This window comes from Apium graveolens, chromosome 6 (assembly GCF_009905375.1).
Source record: "Apium graveolens cultivar Ventura chromosome 6, ASM990537v1, whole genome shotgun sequence".
Taxonomy (NCBI): Eukaryota; Viridiplantae; Streptophyta; class Magnoliopsida; order Apiales; family Apiaceae; genus Apium; species Apium graveolens.
In genome coordinates, this window is record NC_133652.1 from 257,178,025 (window position 1) to 257,197,812 (window position 19,788).

The 19,788-nt window shown below is 38.6% G+C and overlaps 1 non-coding gene across 1 annotated transcript; it reads right to left on the minus strand.

Moving 5' to 3' along the window:
* Positions 1–12,138: 12,138 nt before the first annotated feature.
* LOC141669020 (small nucleolar RNA R71) lies at positions 12,139–12,245 on the minus strand. The gene has a single exon (XR_012553322.1). It is a non-coding gene; the product is annotated as a small nucleolar RNA R71 (small nucleolar RNA).
* Between the last annotated feature and the right edge of the window lie 7,543 nt (positions 12,246–19,788).

Here is a 19,788-nt window from a genome sequence, read left to right on the forward strand (position 1 = left end):
CTCTATTGGCTCATCCTTTGGCACAATTGGTTCATCATGTATGTTCCTGTAGGGATCCACCACCCTTATGTCTTCAAATACCACACAGGGCTTTGATGCTTGAGTTGTAGCTGGTGTGGATTCCTTAGGAAATTGATCTTCCAATTCCTTGTCAACAACATCCAGTTTCCTTTTTATTCTTCTAGCCAATTCTTTCTTCCTTGGGGATTTCTTCTGTTCTTCCATTTTCTTCTTTGATTCAGCAGCTTCAGGTGGTTGAGAGGGAATTTGTTGAGAAGAGTTTACAGCCTGTAGCTTGGCCAAGATAGCAATCTGTTCTTTCTTTTGTTTAGACTTCCTTGCATCTAGAGCAGCTTGCCTCTTTTCCTGCTTTAATCTGGCTTTTTCTTCTTTCTTTGCTTGAGAAAATTGTGGATGTCCATCTACCACACAAATTTCCTTTCCATTTCTGAATATCTTAGCAATTCTCCTTTTTGAAGCTGAATCAGCTGGATCTTTATAGAAGATAATAGATCTTGACAGAAGCTTCTTTTCATCAGGCTTGGGTATCTCATACACAGTGTCCATAGGGTTCTTCCAAGATGATTTTGGATAATTTGCCCTTGGTTTAAGAATTGTTTCAGCCTTTGGAGACTTGATGCAGGAAGATTGTCCTCTTTCCAGATAGTTCATGCTTATCTCATTCACACTGATTGGCTTGACATGAGAGTGATGGATGGCTGACTTAACTGGCTCCTTGACTAGTTCAAACTTTTTCTGAATCTCCTCATCAATCTTATCCCAGTTGATCAAACTCAACTTTCCTTTTTCAGCAACTTTTAAATTTGCTGCTGCTGCTGCTTTAATTAGATCTATACCATCTGCAACTGTTGGCTTGGAGACAGTAATTGAAGGTACAATTACTTTGCTGATTTATACTTGAAGTTTCTCCCCCTCAGTTGGTCCTTTCTCCCTCTTACTTGATTCTCTCTCCCCCTTTTTGTTATCATCACGTTGAGGAGTTAGGCCTTGTGCTTTAGCCAGTTGCATGAGAAAATTTGTCTGAGTCTGTTGATTTTGAAGAAGGATAGCCACTGAATTCTCAATAACTTGAACTCTGTCTTCCAGCTTGGCCAGCTTCTTTTCAGAATCTGATTCTCTCCTCAATCTTAGTAATAGATCTTGCATGGTACCATATGGCATTACTGAATCCAGCTTCTCAGAATTATAGGTCTTCAAGTCAGCTATATCTCTTTTTAGTTCATCCACACTCAGATTATGTCTTAATTGCTGGATCTTCATGAGATGTAGAGAGTCTAGGTGAGCTTGAAGAATAGCCTTGGTACCAGCATCTGAAGTTTCCTGAAGGGCCTTTTGAATAGCCATCACTTGCTTGACCAAAGATACACCAAATTGTCCTGGTGTAGATTCCTTTGTCCAAGCCCATCCAGGTAAATTTGAAACAGAACTTGGGCCTTCATCTCCCCCTAAGTTCATGCTTCCATCCAAAGAAACAGAGTCATCATCATTAGAATTTACTCCAAATTCTTCAGATGGCTCACTAGCTTGAGAAGGCATCCTATTGACAACAACTTTATCTCTTTGAAGAGATTCTGAGGTGTGTACTAAATTCAAAGTCTGTTCTGCCTCCACATTGCCCTAAGCATCCAACAATTGATAGGCTGACACAGGATGAGTAAAAGTGTCAGCATCCAAGAAAATGTTATCAATTTCAGCTTTGTAATGTTGCTGAAATTGTCTTCCCTTTTCAGCATCATCCACAATCATTGACTCACTAGCAATGGCTGGATCCACCCTTATTTCTCCTGTACCTGCCTTTCTCTCATAATCTCTCTTTTGTTGCATCAGGGTCTCACCCTGGCTTCCCACCCTCACACCCTCACCTTCACCTACTAAGGTGGGACTCCTCTCACTCACTTTTGCTCTCACTCACTTTTGTCAATCCTGAATAAATGGATTGCTGAGTTTCACTCTTTTCCTCTCCTTTTGCCTGGGAGCAACCCAGCCTCTCACTCAATGCACTCTCCTCTCTCAGTCCTAAGAGTGACTGTATTACCATTAAATCTTCTGTACTAGAAATAATTGATGTTTGAAGTTGTGCAGAGACACTCGACGGATAAGTGATATCCATCGGGTGAGTGGTAAAGCTATCCAACGGATAACTGCTGTTAAGCTTATCCGTCGGGATACAATCACTACTCGACGGATAAGCAATATCCATCGAGAGAGTAGAAATGAATGAGGTGGGAAGAGAAACTATTGTTGACTCTGTGTTGATTGAAGTTATTTAAGGCACAGATGTCACAATAGTATCTGAAAGAATTGGCAAATGAGCCAACAAATCATCTGAAAGATGATGCTCAATTGCACTAGATTTTGGCTTCCCCAACAGAGTTAAAGAAGGGGAATCAGGAATTGAAGTGTTTATCATATCCACTTCCAGAGAGTTTGTTGGTGAGTATGGTGTTTCAGAGGCTTCTATTACAAGAGATTTTGGCTGTGACTCCACATTTATTGGAGCCACATCAAACTGAATTTGAGAAAGTGCAGGGACTGTGTCTTTAGCACCAGTTTGCACAGTGTGTGTGCCCTGTGTATCCCCAATGGTTTTGGATTTCTTCTTTCTTGTGTAAGTTTGGGGTGAGCTTGTGTCCCTAACCCTTTTGGCCTGTGCTCTTGGCTGAGAGCTTTGTTCAATAGCCACATCCTTTTGGGAGAATGTAGCTAGAAGTGAGCTTTTGTCCTTTTTAAGCACTGTAGTTTGTTGGGAAACTGCAGTGTGGCTAGGCTGGGATTCACTCAACTCTCCAACCTTATCCTTAGGTTTTCTTTGATGTTCACCCCTTCCTTCACCTAACTGACCCTCCTTCACACTCCCCTCTTTGGCTTTGGTGGATTTTTCAACTGGTACCTTTTGAGAGATACCAGAGGGGGTTTTCTTTGACTTGGATTTGGAAATTACAGTTGTTTTGGCAGCTTTGGTAGGCAACTGTTTGGTCATTGTCACAGTTGCCATAGCTACTCCTGAACTCAAAGAAATTGAGGAGATTAGAATAGTTGAGGGTATGGATGAACTTACCTCACTTACCTTTGGTGTCTGTATTACAGGAAAGTAGAACATTGGCACATCCCTATGATGGTTGGCTCTGTTCAAATCTGTAATGATTCTTCTCTCTTGAACCCAACAAGCCAATTTGTTGTTTGGGTTCTCAAGTACAATCTCTTGACAAAGATGGTTAGCCAATAGCATGAAAAATCTAGCATAATATACATTCTTTCCCCTTTTGGCTAACTCACCTAGTTTAAAACCTAACTCATACAAGACAAGGTCACTGAAATTGTAGAATTTATCTGTAACTAGCATGTATAGCATGTTAAGCATGGAAATGTTCACAGAATCAAAATTACTGATTTTTCCAGAGAAAACTTTAGTCACAACATCACACATGAAACTCCATTCCTTCCTAAGACCTAATCTTCTAATATCACTTAGCTTAGTAGTAGGAAGTGCATAATGCATGGAATTGAGCATATTGATAATATCAGTGTCATTGTGTGGTGAAGTTACATTATCATCAGGAATTTTGAAACATGCTTTTATCACATCACTATTGATACATAACTCATTACCTTTGATAGTTAGAGTGATGGTTTTGTCAGTAGAGTTGTAGATTTCAGTGGTCCACATCTCTTCAACAACTTCACAAAAAATTGTGGGTGATTCAAGCATGGCATAACTTAACTTGCAGTTCTTCACAAAGTCCATCATCTTGTGATAGTCTTCTGATTGCTGAATACCCTTATTGACCAAAGCAGTGAAGTTGTTCTTCTCATAAATGAACCCAGTTTGAGACATAATCTTTACTACAGGTGCCATTGTTAGAGAATGAAAGCTTGAAGAGAAAGAGAATATTTGCTTGAGAGAAAATGAAATAAAAGCAGTTGAATTGGAGAATGATAAAAGAAAATAATTGGAATGAAATAAGCTTTTATACTATCTCAAAAACAACGGATGAAAATAATAAAGAAAAGTAAATTACCCAATAGAAATTGCCTAAAATAGCCGTTTAAAAATAAACTGTAAAAATTCCACCCATTATCCGTCGTGTAATGCTTACAAACTATAAGTATACTCGATGAATAATGTTCAGGGAATTAACGGTTAAGATTTAGATAATTCGACGGATGAGGATAAACTGTTATCCGTCGAGTTTTAAAAGATTCCAGAAACGTAATTGATTTTTATTTGCAAATAGTGTATCGACGGATGACTCAACTCGATGGATAATGGTCATCCGTCGAGATGCAAATTTTGACTTAGCCGAAATTTCATCCAAGACTAAAAATCAGCTAAATTTCTGGCTACATTTCAACTTGCAAAATAACTCAGATAAATTCAAGAGTAATTAAGCATACCTAACTCACTTACCAACCTTGAAAAGGTGGATTCATCCAGTGGCTTGGTAAAGATATCTGCAAGTTGCTTCTCACTTGGAACAATATGTAACTCTACAGTACCATTCATTACATGTTCCCTTATGAAATGGTACTTGATGTCTATGTGCTTTGTTCTTGAATGTTGCACTGGATTTTTAGTGATGGCAATTGCACTTGTGTTATCACAGAAAATAAGAATCCTCTCAACTTGCAAACCATAGTCTAGCAATTGATTTTTCATCCATAAAATCTGTGCACAACAACTGCCAGCAGCGATATATTCAGCTTCAGTTGTAGAAGTAGAAACTGAATTTTGCTTTTTACTGAACCAGGACACAAGCTTGTTTCCTAGAAATTGACAGGTTCCTATTTGCTCTTTCTGTCAATTCTGCAACCTGCATAATCTGCATCTGAATAACCAGTTAGATCAAAACCAGAATCTCTAGGGTACCAAATGCCAAGTTTTGGTGTTCCCTTGAGATATCTGAAAATTCTCTTAATAGCTATCAAGTGAGATTCTCTAGGATCAGCCTAAAATCTAGCACATAAGCATGTAGCAAACATTATATCTGGCCTACTAGCTGTTAAGTACAGAAGTGAGCCAACCATGCCTCTATAGCTTGAAATATCCACAGACTTTTCAGTAGTGTTTAATTCAAGCTTAGTTGTAGTGGCCATGGGAGTTTTTACAGATGTGAAATCCATTAGATCAAAATTCTTTAAAAGATCAAAAATATATTTAGTTTGACTAATGAATATTCCATCACTAACTTGTTTAACTTGTAAACTAAGAAAGTAAGTTAGTTCTCCCATCATACTCATTTCATACTTACTTTGCATCAGTTTGGCAAACTTTTTACAAAGTTTCTCATCTGTAGAGCCAAAAATAATATCATCTACATAAATTTGAACAAGTATGCTAGAGCCATTAACATTTCTGAAAAATAAAGTTTTATCTACAATACCTCTTGTGAAGTGATTTTCCAAAAGGAACTTTGATAAAGTATCATACCAGGCTCTAGGTGCTTGCTTCAGTCCATAAAGTGCTTTCAGTAGATAATAGACATACTCTGGAAAATTTGGATCTTCAAAGCCAGGAGGTTGATTAACATACACTTCTTCCTCCAAATCTCCATTCAGAAAGGCACTTTTGACATCCATTTGATACACCTTGAAATTGGCATGGGTTGCACAGGCTAAGAAGATTCTGATGGCTTCAAGTCTTGCAACAGGAGCAAATGTTTCATCAAAATCTATTCCTTCTTGCTGGCAATAGCCTTTAGCAACCAATCTGGCTTTGTTCCTTACTACTATGCCATTTTCATCCATCTTGTTTCTGAATACCCATTTGGTGTCTATTGGATTCTTTCCTTTAGGCTTGGGTACCAGCTTCCATACTTTATTCCTTTCAAATTGGTTTAGCTCCTCCTGCATAGCTAAAATCCAATCAGGATCTAACAAAGCTTCTTCTACCTTCTTTGGTTCTTCCTTTGACAGAAAGCTACTGTATAGACATTCTTCCTGAATTGCTCTCCTTGTTTGAACTCTAGAAGAAACATCACCAATAATCAGTTCAAAGGGGTGATCTTTTGTCCATTTCCTTGGTTGAGGTAGATTAGCTCTAGATGAAGAGACCTCAATGTTGTCTTGATGTGTGATTGAGTTTTGATTGCTAGAAACTCCCCCTGAGTTTGTGGATCTTTGATTTGAGAAAGGGGTATTTTCTATGGGTGATCTACCTTGACTTCCTGCTCCTTTTGATAACCCGACGGATGGTGAATTTTGAGTACCGACGGATGAGGCAGGTTGTCTTCCGATGGATAACACAGATTGCCTTGCGACGGATGAAGCATTATGCAACTCGACGGATGTTGAGTTTTGTGCTTCATTGGTGGTAGATTTATCTGTATTATCCTTAGACACTGTTTCTTGATCACTCTCATCATCACTTTCATCACTGACTATCTCAACATTGTCGAATTTGAGGCTCTCATGATAATCTTCATCTTTCAGTCCTTCAATCTTTTTATCATCAAACACAACATGTATAGATTCCACAACAATGTTGGTTCTTAGATTGCAGACTCTATATGCTTTACCAACAACATATCCAACAAAAATTCCTTCATCTGCTTTAGCATAAAACTTCCCATTTTGATCAGTTAGATTTCTCAGAATATAGCATTTACAACCAAAGACATGAAGAAAGTTTAGAGTTGGCTTCTTGTTCTTGAACAATTGATAAGGAGTCATGCATCTTGCTTGATTAATCAGAGAGATGTTCTGAGTGTAGCATGCAGTGTTTATAGCTTCAGCCCAGAAATATGTTGGTAATTTTGATTCTTCAAGCATTGTCCTTGCAGCTTCAATAAGTGATCTGTTCTTCCTTTCCACTACTCCATTCTGTTGTGGAGTCCTTGCTGCTGAGAACTCATGTAAGATTCCATTTTCCTCACAAAATGCTCTCATGACATAGTTCTTGAACTCAGTTCCATTGTCACTCCTGATTCTTCTTACTTTGAAATCAGGATGATTGTTAACTTGCCTTATGTGATTGATGATGATTTCACTAGCCTCATCTTTAGACTTTAGGAAATATGTCCAAGAGAACTTTGAGAAATCATCTACAATTACTAGGTAAAATCTTTTCTTTGAAATTGACAATTTATTGACTGGTCCAAACAAATCCATGTGAAGCAATTGCAGAGGCTCTTCAATTGCTGAATCAAGTTTCTTCCTGAATGATGCTTTGATCTGCTTCCCTTTTTGGCAGGCATCACACAGTCCATCCTTTGTAAACTCCACTAGAGGAATGCCTCTTACTAGTTCTTTCTTTACCAGCTCATTCATGGTCTTGAAGTTTAAATGGGATAGCTTCTTGTGCCATAGCCAACTTTCATCTTGACTTGCTTTACTGAGAAGACAAGTTACAGATTCTGCTTTAGTTGAGTTGAAGTCAGCTAGGTACACATTTCCTCTTCTCACACCAGTGAGAACCACTTTGTTGTTTTGATTATTAGTCACAACACAGGCTTCTTTGTTGAAGGTTACTGAGTTGCCTTTATCACAAAGCTGGCTGATACTCAACAGATTGTGTTTGAGACCATCCACTAAGGCAACCTCTTCAATGATGACATTGTCCTTTGAAATCAAGCCATATCCCACAGTATAACCCTTGCTGTGATCTCCAAAAGTAATACTTGAGCCAGCTCTCTCCTTAAACTCTGTGAGCAGGGTAGAATCACCAGTCATGTGTCTTGAACAACCACTATCCAAGTACCAAAGATTCCTTTTGTTTCCCTGCACACATCAAAATCAAATCAAGTTGATTTTGGTACCCAAGTTTCTTTGGGTCCTTCCTTGTTAGCTTTCTTCTTCTGTTTCTTAGGTCTTAACTCATTTGACTTAGGGATTTCAGATTCTTCCTTAGTCATTTGGGTTGGGCCTTTGAAACCATTTAATGCAACAGAATTATCATGCATATTATGGCTAACAGGAAATGACATGCTTGGTGCAAACATGTTATTCCAGTAAGGCATGCTAAATGGCATTTGAGGCATATTGTATGCAGCATAATATGGATTAGGTGCAAATGGCATATTAGCAAACTGTGCATTCATATTCTGTGTAGGCATAGCATTAACAGGCATGGGAGGCATGGCATTTATGTTGGGAAATTGAGACTGAACAGACATGGGAGTAGGCATGGCAGATTTGCAATTAACAGACAGATGATTTATACTACCACACTTGACACAGATTTTTCTAGGAGCATATTTATCAGGTGTATAGTTATTGTGTTTGTTAATCCCTACTTTACCATTCCTATTGTTTTTCCTTTTAGTCTCTATTTTTACCTCAATTTTCTCAAGTCTGTCACTTAACTGTTTGACAGTCATGTGACCAACATTAGCCTTTTTGCCTTTCTTAGCTTGATTTGACTCTCCTGAAATAAAGTTCTTGGAAACAGACCCATACTTTTCATTTAGCTTGATTAATTTGGCTTTGCTAATGGGTTTGCTTACAGCCGACGAATGAGGATTTTCATCAGTCGACGGATAACACTTTTTGTTATCCGACGGATAGTCCTCATCATCCATCGAGTCTACATCTGTCAATAACCCATCTATCAAAATAGGTTCTAGTTTTTCTTTATTCTTTTTCCAGGCTTCATCACAAAAAGACTCAATTCCTTGTACTTTGGTGATTTGAGCATGAACATTCCTGGATGTTTTCCAAGCTTTAATCACCTCTTGTTCACGCTCGAGCTGCTTCTTCAAAATTTCTTCCTTTTTCAAGGACTCAGTTAATTCCTACTTGGCAATCTTGCACTCAATTTTTAGTTTCTCAAACTCAACAAAATGAGACTCATCAGTTTTAGATAAATGTGCAGGGTTTGTAGTGATTACCTGATTGCTTGAGGAACTTGTCTCTGTTTCATCAGACTTGGCCATTAGGGCTAGATTGACATAGCTGACATCTTCATCTTCATCCAAACCATCTGCTGCCCAGTCATTCTCTTGTGTAGTAAAAGCCCTTTCCTTTTGTTTGAGTAGATCAAAGTATTTTTGCTTATAATCCACAGACTCAAACCTTTTCTTACTGGAATCTGACTTTCTACACTTATTTTCAAAATGCCCTGCCAAGCCACATTTGAAACATTTGAATTTTGACTTATCCACCATGTTTCTATTTGGCTTGGCTGCTCCAAAGTTCTTTTTGAACTTGAGCTTGGCAAATCTTCTGGAAAGAAATGCTAGGTGCTCATTAATTTCCTCCATGTCATCTTGGCTCAATGAATCTTCACTTTCTGCAGCTAGCCCCTTACCCTTATTCTCACAGACCTTTGAAGTTGATTCTACAGCTTCCATCTTCACTTCCTTCTCCTTTTCCAGATCAGCAATTAGTGCAATGGATCCTCCTTTCTTCTTTCCTCTCTCCATTCTTTCATCCTGCTCTATCTCAAGCTCATAGGTCCTCAGAATGCCATACAGTCTCTCCAAAGTAAACTCCTTATAATCTTGTGAGTTTCTCAATGAGACTGTCATTGGTTTCCATTCCTTTGGAAGAGATCTGAGAAATTTCAGATTGGAGTCTTTAGTCTGATAGACTCTTCCATGCAACTTAAGAGCATTTAGTAGTTTTTGGAATCTACTAAAAATGTCAGTGAGTGACTCACTTTCTTCATTGTGAAAATGCTCATATTGCTGAATCAGGAGCTGCATTTTATTTTCTCTTACTTGCTCAGTGCCATCAGAAATTATCTGTATTGTGTCCCAAACTTCCTTGGCAGTTTTACAGTTGATAATATTATCAAACATGTCTGCATCAACTCCATTTAACATAATGTTCATGGCCTTTTTATCCTTCCTGACTTGTTCAATATCAGGGTCAGACCATTCGTTCCTTGGCTTTGGAACAGATGGCTCGTTTCCTGTTGCAGCTCTTATTGGAACATAAGGGCCTCTTTCTATGCAGTCCACATAGGCCTCATCTTGAGAAAGCATATGAAGATGCATCTTTACCTTCCAATGATGGTAATTATCTTTATCAAGAAAAGGAATCTTGACTCCAACATTTTTCTTGTTCATCTTGCTGAATTGTTTTGATCTTTAAACTCTTTGTAGATTAAGATCTTGCTCTGATACCAATTGTTATTCCATTAACAATATAGCAAGAATTACAGAAGGGGGGTTGAATGGAATTCTTGAACCTTTTTCTCGAAATAAAAATGTTCAACTCGAATATAGATATAATGTTTTGATTAGCACAATACGGAATAGAAACTTAATTGAATCAAAACATAAGTAATTAAAAACAAGAGTCTTTAAAAACTTTCTGGTGGATTTAAACAATTCCACCAGAGATATATATAATATATCGAGAGGACTCTGTGTGTAGGAATGCTCATAGCTGCTTACAAATGGAACTACTGAGAATACAGGAAATGCTAATGATTCCGCTTACAAAGATTTCTCTGTTTTTGTATTTCTCAGCTATCTCAGTTATTTTTCTATTTGCCACACTCTTGGTTTATATAATACCAAGATTACAAAGTCAAAAAGACTGGACAAATATAAAAACTATCAGTCTTAATCTTTGTTGCTTTTCGTCCTCTATTACCCAGTTAATGGGCTTCCACAGTGTGTTTGTATATATCTCGACGGCTGTGTGTCAGCTTTCACTGTTCAACTGCTGTTTGAATTCTTCATATGATCATCCATCGACTTTCAGAACATCCGTTGGTGGTTTAATTGATCATCCGTCGACTGCTATATTAAACATCCGTTGATAGTCATTTGATCATCCGCCGATGGCTTTGTTAATCATCCGTCGGTAGCTATTTTGGCACTTGACTCTATTTCACTTATGCAGAATTACAAGACATCATTTATGTGCAATTAATCAACCTATTCTGCATATCTAGTTAAAGTCAACATGACTTATATGCTACTACAGATTCTATACAAAGGTACATACATAACTGTGCTACAAACTTATTATTACATAAGCTACTCACTCGATGGATAATAAGTTAATCATCCGTCGGGACTATAATAAGTTATCCGTCGGGACTATAATTCTTATCCGTCGAGTGCTACATAATTTCACTAAGTAAAATCTACTTAGATGTTTTGTTTATGAAATCATCAAGTACACAACATATGCACAACAGTGTTATCTGATTAGTGTCATCACCATTACATGCTAAGGTTAAGAATGAAAAGGCTATTGAATGAAGTATTTAATGAAGTTAGAATCCCATATTTGTGTTATATATTATTCAACTCTCTTTAATCTCTTAGTTAATGTTCTCTAGTATAATTCTCAATAGTTAATCGTAGTATAATCAAAACCCAAATTGTTATTCGTCTTAGTATTGAATAATAGCCATATCATTGTTGCATAAGTGCATAAATCACATAGTTAACCTAACCAGTCTCTGTGGGAACGAACTAGAAATAATTCTATATTTCTTGCGATTGCGGATACTTGCGTGAATTATTAGCGCGTGTTTAGCGACTTACAAGTTTTTGGCGCCGCTGCCGAGGACTCGGTGTTAACTTTTAGTTTATGTGTTTATCATCAGTGATCATTAAAGTTCATTGACTCTGATATTGTTACTTACCTACTCTTTTCCCTTGTCGAGTTTCAGGTACTCTAGCGAGCGTGTATGCATACGCGTTCACGGGCTCGTAAGAGAACTCTGGATCAAGCCGAGGAGAAGCAGTAGTGTTTCGAAGGGAAGTTTTTGAGGATGAAGAGGAAGTAGGAGAAGAAGCGAAAGTCGAGGAACCAGATTTAGTAGTGATGAGAGATCAAGCAGAAATTCATAAGGCTTTGATGGATTATTCTCAGCCTAAGATCGATGATATTCAGTCGAGCATCATTAGACCAGCCATCTCGGCTAACACTTTTGAGATCAAGTCGAGCACGATTCAAATGATACAGAACTCAGTTCAGTTTGGGGGTTCTCCTACAGAAAACCCCAACATGCACATCATGGATTTCATCGAGATCTGCGATACTTTCAAGTTTATTGGGGTGACTGAAGATGCTATCAAGCTGAGACTCTTCCAATTATCTCTGAGGGATAAAGCAAAGTGTTGGTTATATTCTCTACCACCAGGGTCTATCACCAAATGGGAGGATCTTGCTCAAAAGTTTCTCACTAAATTCTTTCCTATGGCGAAGACTGCTGCAATCAAGAATGCTCTTACTCAGTTTGCACAATAAACTGAAGAATCTCTGTGTGAGGCTTGGGATCGATATAGGGAGATGATAAGGAAGTGCCCACACCATGGCATGCCTGATTGGATGATTATAAACTGTTTCTATAATGGTTTGGGCACTCAGTCTAGACCTATGCTCAATGTAGCATCTGGTGGAGCCTTATGGGCCAAAAGCTATAATGAATCTTATGAATTTATTGAGCTCATGGTAGCTAATGAATACCAGAATCCTACGCAAAGAATGTTGCAAGGCAAGGTAGCAGGAATTCTGGAAGTAGATATAGCTACTGCTATAGCTGCTCAACTTCAAGCTTTGACGATGAAAGTGGACTCTTTGGCTAATTATGGAGTTAATCAAATCACTAGTGTTTGTGAACTTTGTGCGGGGGCACATGAAACTGAGCAGTGTGCTATTTCTAGTGAATCAACTCAATTTGTGAGCAACTTTCAGAGATCACAACAGCAAGCTCTAGCCACTTATCATCCCAATAACCGCAATCATCCCAACTTTAGCTGGAGCAACAATCAGAATGCGGTGCAACAACCTTATCAGCCATACACAACAAAGTAGTATAACCCTCCTAGTTTTCAGCAACCGCAATATGCCCCTAGGCAACAACTTCAACTTCAGCATTTATCGTAAGCTAATGAAAAATACTGAATTGGAGGAGTTGGGGCTCATGTGCAAGAGCCAAGTTGTTTCTATCAAGACCTTGGAGAATCAGATTGGGCACATTTCTAAAGCATTACTAAATCGTCAACGCGGCACGCTTCCAAGAGATACTAAAGTGCCAGGTAAGAAGGAAGCTAAGGAGCATGTTAAGGCAATTACTGTAATAACCCCCAAAATTTTCAACTTTTTGTAATCCTTGTGAATAGTGTTTTTGCTGAATGAGAAAACTTTTCATGCCACACTATGTAGGGGTTCTGTTATTGATCTTCTGGGATTTTATTAGTACTCTATGTGGTATATAAGTGTATGTAAAGATCGTCAGAATCCAATTTCCGAACACTTGGTTTTTTCCCGGAAATCTACTAGATACGGAGAGGATTGAGTATAAGGTAACAGGATAAAAAGGATTTAAATTAAAGGATTATGATAGAGGATCATAAAAAGAAATATAATGTATTGAGAAAGGTTAAGGGAACCTAAGTAATAAGATCCCGGGTATGATCCTTCAAACGATAAATGAAAACAAAAGTTAAGCGAACCGCATAACAGATCAGCGGTCATTAGGCAAACAATTAGGAAGTTAATCAAAGGGATTAGAGAGGATGATGTCACCCAACCAATGAGAAGGGGACAAGGAGGGGAAGATGACATCACAACATGACATAGGCATGACATGGGAAGGAAGGAGGTGTGGTTGAATGAGAACCACACAAATTCAAGGGCAACAAGGTAATTAACTAAATCAAACACAAAAACAAGTCAACCAAGCCAAGCAAAATCATTTTTCATCAAAATCAAAAAGAACCAAGGCTTTGTTCATGAGAGCTCTCGGCTTTTTACTATTCAAAAGGCAAGGAAATTCAAAAATCAAAGATCCAAGCTTCCTAAATTGGTGAGTTAATTCCCTAATCATCTTCATGCTTAGTTAGGGCTATATCATGAGTTTAAGCCTTCAATTCCTTCTCCATCTTCTTCATTTAATCAAAGAAGAAGACTATGAATAGTGTTTTCAAGTTTTTAACTTGAAATTTTTCTTGTTTTCCTTGAAGATCCAAGCATTCCTAAGACTTCTCAAAGCTTCTTAAGGCTTCCTAGCTCCTCCCACCACTTCAAGGAAGGTATATCATCTCCAAACCCTAGATTCCTATGTATTATAAGATGATTTTGATTAGTAGGGTGATATTGTAGCTTGATGTTGTGATTTAGAGTTTGGGATTTGAAATGGTATTGAATTGGAATGGTAAATGTTGTTGTTTTGATTAAAAGAACTTAAGAATGGTTAAAGTTAAGCTTAGGCATAAGTATGAATGTTAAAATTGAATTGGTTGGGGTTGTTATGATGTGATAAGGATGGATGTTGGTTGTATGTTGGATTTGAGGTTGAATTGGGTTGGTTTTGAATGGTTTAAAATTGGGAAATCGCGTAAACATAGCCGTCGTAACGTCCGATTTTCTTTAGACTGTTTTTGTGCATAACATTAGGACCCGAGAACCCTCTGCTAGATTATGACCATTGCCATGTTTAGATATCTCATGTTACGAGCTTCGTTTTGATATGTAGTTCGTTCGATTCCGATGCACGGTTTAGGAGAAACGACCGTTTCAGGTAACGGCGTTTCGCGAACGAAACTTTTCCCCTCGCCTTACTTTGAAACATAGGTTAAAGACCAAAAAGGGTTAATTAATGTATGAAACATTTATGGTAAGTGTGTTAGGCAGTTGGTAAGACACTCGCGAAGGAATCGTCTTAAAACTCGTAAAGGTTAAATTATTAAAAATGATGGAGCTGAGGGTACTCGAGTGACTTAAGCGAATCAGTAAGCGCAAAACAAGCGTTAGAGTCTAAGTTAGTTAAAGTATAGATTTACAAGTGACTTTGGTTTAATTCCAACTTGCTTGTTGTTTATAGGTTACCAGACTCGTCCCGAGCCTTTTATCACCCCAAGTCGCTCAGGTAAGTTTTCTACCCGTTATAACTGTTGTGGTGATGAGTATATGTATTTGCATTATCTTGCGATAGATGAATGTTGGTTAATTAGCAAATGTTGTTATATATTGAAGCATGCTGCTATGGTATATATATATGCATGCCTGTTTCGTATTCTTTCCATATATAATTGTTGATAATACCTATGCTAGAGGATAACGGTAATTTGCATATACCCTTAGTATAGGGACCCAAAGGTGGAAATATTTTCTAAAACCGGGAGTCGAGGATCCCGAGTAGATTTTGTATATATGGATATAAATATATATATATATACTTATATATATATATATGGTCATAGTTTTCAAAACTATTAATCGAATAAGGTTTATTCGATAACTTTAACTTTATTTTATTATTGAATATTATTTCGAATATTATTCGAAGGCGTATGACTCCTTTATATTAAATGAATATTATTTGAATATTCAATTGAGGATGTATGACTCACTTTATTTTATTTAATGAATATTACTTGAATATTCCTCCGAGGACTTATGACTCCTTTTATTTTATTATCTGAATATTATTTGAATATTCATTCGAGGGCTTATGACTCAGTTTATATTATTTAATGAATATTTTTGAATATTCATTTGAGGATCTATGACTCCGATTATTTGCTGAGATTTGTTCTTTATTTTATTAAAGAATAAGGTGTAAATAATCAAACTTATTTTCGATTATTCAAATAAAGATAGTACTTTCATATAAGTATATCTTTGGTTATTTAATACTCGTTTCAAGTATAAGTTTTAATATTTCTACTTCAATTATTTTTATAAAGATTATTCTTTATGGGAATATTATTTAAATAATAATATTCAGTCATTTTCTAAATATTCTGGGGACTGATTTACTTCATTAAATCAGCTTTACTCCAAACACTCTATAAAGTGTTTTCGAGTCTTCAAAATAATTTTTAAAAGTTAGAGCGGATTTCAAAACTCATTTTTATATTTAAGATCTCCCTTTTTAAGGGGATTTAAATACTCGCTCAAAACCTGAGGGATCCGGCTCTGTGGTGTATTTTATATTCGCAACACGGTTGCAGTTTTGGTAAATGAATTGATTACTTACCCAACGTTCGGGAAGTAAGTCCATCTATTGAGTCGGCATAAGCAACATGGGCTCAGTGGGCGTCCATGATAGTGTAAGTGGCTCAGTGGGAGTCCATCAAATGCATAAGTGGCTGAGTGGCAGTCCAGCATAAGGTCCTATTACGACCAGGGTGATGACCAGTGGGGAATTCGTCCATCTACTAGTAGAAAAGGTTACTTATGGGTATCTTCGCCTGATCAGCAAGATATCTGGTTTATGCCAAATTCTTTTCTTTCCAAATTTATTGGATATTGCAATTCTGTTCATACTTTACATGACAGAGGTTTTCAGGAAATTGTATAAAGAAGATGTATATGTGGATATATATATATATATATCAGAACTTAATGAAGTATATTATGACTTCATTTCCTTTAATAAAACTTCAAAGATTTAATCTATTCAAATCTTGTCTTGTAGTCTCATCTATGTGATGAACTGTTGGAAACTCTTTATACTTTGAACAGTGGTAGTTCAAGTAGCTTTATAAATGATATAAGTATAATGAAGTATTTGGTAACTTCATCCCTTGTTTTTACTTATATCTAGTAAGTAATTATCTTACACTTGGTAAAAGATTTTAGTAAGTATCCATTTAGATACTTATATTATTGTTATCACTATGTATTATCTTGCGAGCTGTAAGGCTCACTCTTGCTTTATTTCTTCATCACACAACAACAGTTAGGAAAGATGGCCAGACTCCAGCAGACCCAGCGCAAGCGCGTGGGAAGCGTCCCGCGTCTTTTCCCGATGATGTTGTAGCTGCTATAGCTGCAGAGGTAGATCTATTGGTAGATCAGGCATTCTATTTTGAGAATCAAATTATGTATAATTATAACTTGTGGCAGATAATGGCAATTAACTGTAAATTTATCAAGTAATCATTTTGGGTTGTAATAACTTTTAAATTGTGGATTCAAAGACTTGTACTTATTTCTATTTCATCTCTGAGACTATAACGGGTTGTGGTGTGTGTTAGTGTGGGGTCACAGCATAAGGTTATTATTATTAATTAAGTGAAGTGATATTGTGGAAAGAAAGACCGTGACGACCCGGATCCCCGACCCCGGATCTGGGGGTGTTACAGAAATGGTATCAGAGCTAAGCGTTATAAACCTCAGAGATGATGCGACGATATAATAACAAACTCACAAAGATAATAAGAACTCTTGCCAAGTTCATGGTCGGACTACTTAAAGTAGTGCTGACAATTAAAACCCTTACGGGAACCCTTATAAGTATCATGATAGTAACTTAGCTCGTTTGATGTGTAGGCGCCTGAGATAAAGGACCCTGAGATGTTCGAGCGTAAGCATGATGAGGCATTGCTAGATGTTGAGGATCTGGAGCAGCCTGAGATGGAGGAGGATGAGGAGGACCCCTCAGAGGAGTCAGAGACGGAGGTCATTGCTATTTCAGATGAGGAGGACCCCTCAGAGGAGTCAGAGACAGAGGTTATTGCTATTCCAGATGAGGAGGACCCAGATGAGGTCCCAGTAGCTGAGGAGTGTGTTGGACCTATGGTAGTGTATGCTGGTACCCTATTACCCACACTTCCGGTGGTCAGAGCCCCTACCCCTCCACCACTATCTTGGATTCCCGATGATGACAGCTCAGAGACCCATACTTCCGAGCCTAGGCAGACCGAGGAGGCACCCTCAGCGGCTCCGGATTCACCACCTCTTGACCCTGCCCACAGGCAGTCTTCGTTAGCTCATGGATATGTTCAGGATGTTCTGAGGACCCGAGTGGCCGTTGCCGAGGGCCGACTGGATGAGGCCAGGAGGGAGCTGGATGCAGAGAGGGCGGGTAGGCGTACCCGAGCTTATGAGACTAGGGCTTCTATACCCCGATCCTTGAGGAGGGAGCTTACGGGGATAGAGCTCACATCCCGAGCGAGGCTCAGATCGCTCCAGGGGGACAGGCATGGTAGGATCTCCAGGCGGCAGGCCGACTATATCTTCCGTCGTGCGATGGAAAGGGTATGGGAGCTGACCCGCTCCGGTGTGTGATTCAGGATTGATGATGGAATAGTCTAGTTGTCTAGTTAGCCGAGGCCTTAGTAAGAGCCAATTTTCCGGGATAGTTGACTTGTATATAGCATCCCTTTTTCTGACTAGACAGATAGACTCTTGTGTATCACTTTTGGGATAGATGACTATAGCACTGTTGTACTTTTGACCAGATCAAACTATGTATTTATCGCATTATGTATATATTTGTTTCCTTTGGTTCAGTTCATTAGTGACGGGATCACTGTTTTTATCATTATTATTACTGCACTTCGTATTAGAACTTTCTTAAAATAATAGAATTGCGATATAAGTTCTCCCCATTATAAGAGCTGTGCAAGGCACAATGTTGTATATGATTGTGACCTAACGTTGAATTTTCCCAATAATTTTTTTATTATTATCAGAATCATGCCGCCAAGAAAGATTGGAACTAGGGCGAACCCTGGATCTGAGGACCAGGGAAGCCATAACCAGGATGATAGGAACCAGGAACACAGTGAAGAGGAAGATGAGGATTATATGGAACAGGATGACTCCCTGTATGAAGAGGAAGAGGAAACATATGATGTTGAGGGATTTGAGATAGAGGCTGAAGAAGGAGAAACTGAGGTTGAGCAACCAGTACCAAACCCAGGCATGGATCCCATGGGCCAGTTCATGCAACTCCTAAGGCAGAATTTGGAACGTCAACCCAACCCACCCCCTCAAGGAAATAACAATACTGTGGCAAACTCTTTCAGGGCTTTTAAGTCCCTTAAGCCCCCTGAGTTCCACGGATCAGCCGACCCAGTTGAGGCAAGGGCATGGTTAAAGGAAATGGAGAAATCCTTTGAGATTTTGAGTACCGATGAGGCACAGAAGACTGTATTTGCTACCTACCTTCTGAAAGGAGAAGCTAACTACTGGTGAGAGGCCAAGAAAAACATGGAGACAGATGCTATTATAACCTGGGAGAGATTTAGTTAGTTGTTTCTGGGAAAGTATTTCCCAAGGTTTATGGAAAACCAGATGGAGCTCAAGTTCTTGGAGCTAAAGCAGAATAACTTGTCTGTAGCAGAGTACGAAGCGAAATTTACTGAGTTATCAAGATTTGTGCCGGAGTTTGTGAGCACCGAGGAAAAGAAAGCTAGGAGGTTTCAGCAGGGACTGAAACCGTGGATTCAGAATAGGGTGGCAATCCTTGAGCTTACGGACTATGCCACTCTGGTGCAAAAGGCAATGATTGTAGAAGTTGGAAGTGAACAGATGCAGAAGGAAAGAGAGAAGAAAGGAATAAAGAGGAAAAGTATGAGCATGGGTGGAGGTTCCGCAGGAAGGAGCTTCCCAACTAGATTTAATCGAGGAGCAGTGTCCCTACTAGGAAGGAACACTGGGTTTAAGCGGCCAATGAGTGTGAGTGTGAGCCAGGGCGGCCAGAAATCAAGAATGTCCTATTCCAACCAGTCTCGACCCCCATTGCCATCCTGTAACATATGTGGAAGAAATCATACAGGGGAGTGTAAAGGAAAGCCAGTAACCTGCTTTAAGTGCGGTCGGGAAGGCCACTATTCAACTAAGTGCCCATCATCAACCCCTGCCGTCATTCCAACCACCACTTGTCATCAGTGTGGACGCCCGGGTCATTGGAAGAGGGAATGCCCAATGAACAAACCAGCAGCTTCGGGAGCAAGCAGGGCTGCTTCTAATAAGCCACCTACTGCGAGGACTTTCAACATGACAGTCCAGGATGCTATGAAAGATTCAGATGTGATAGCAGGTACCCTTTCTCTAAATTCAGTCAGTGCAAATGTTTTATTTGATTCGGGAGCAACTAAATCTTTTATATCAAAGGACTTTGCG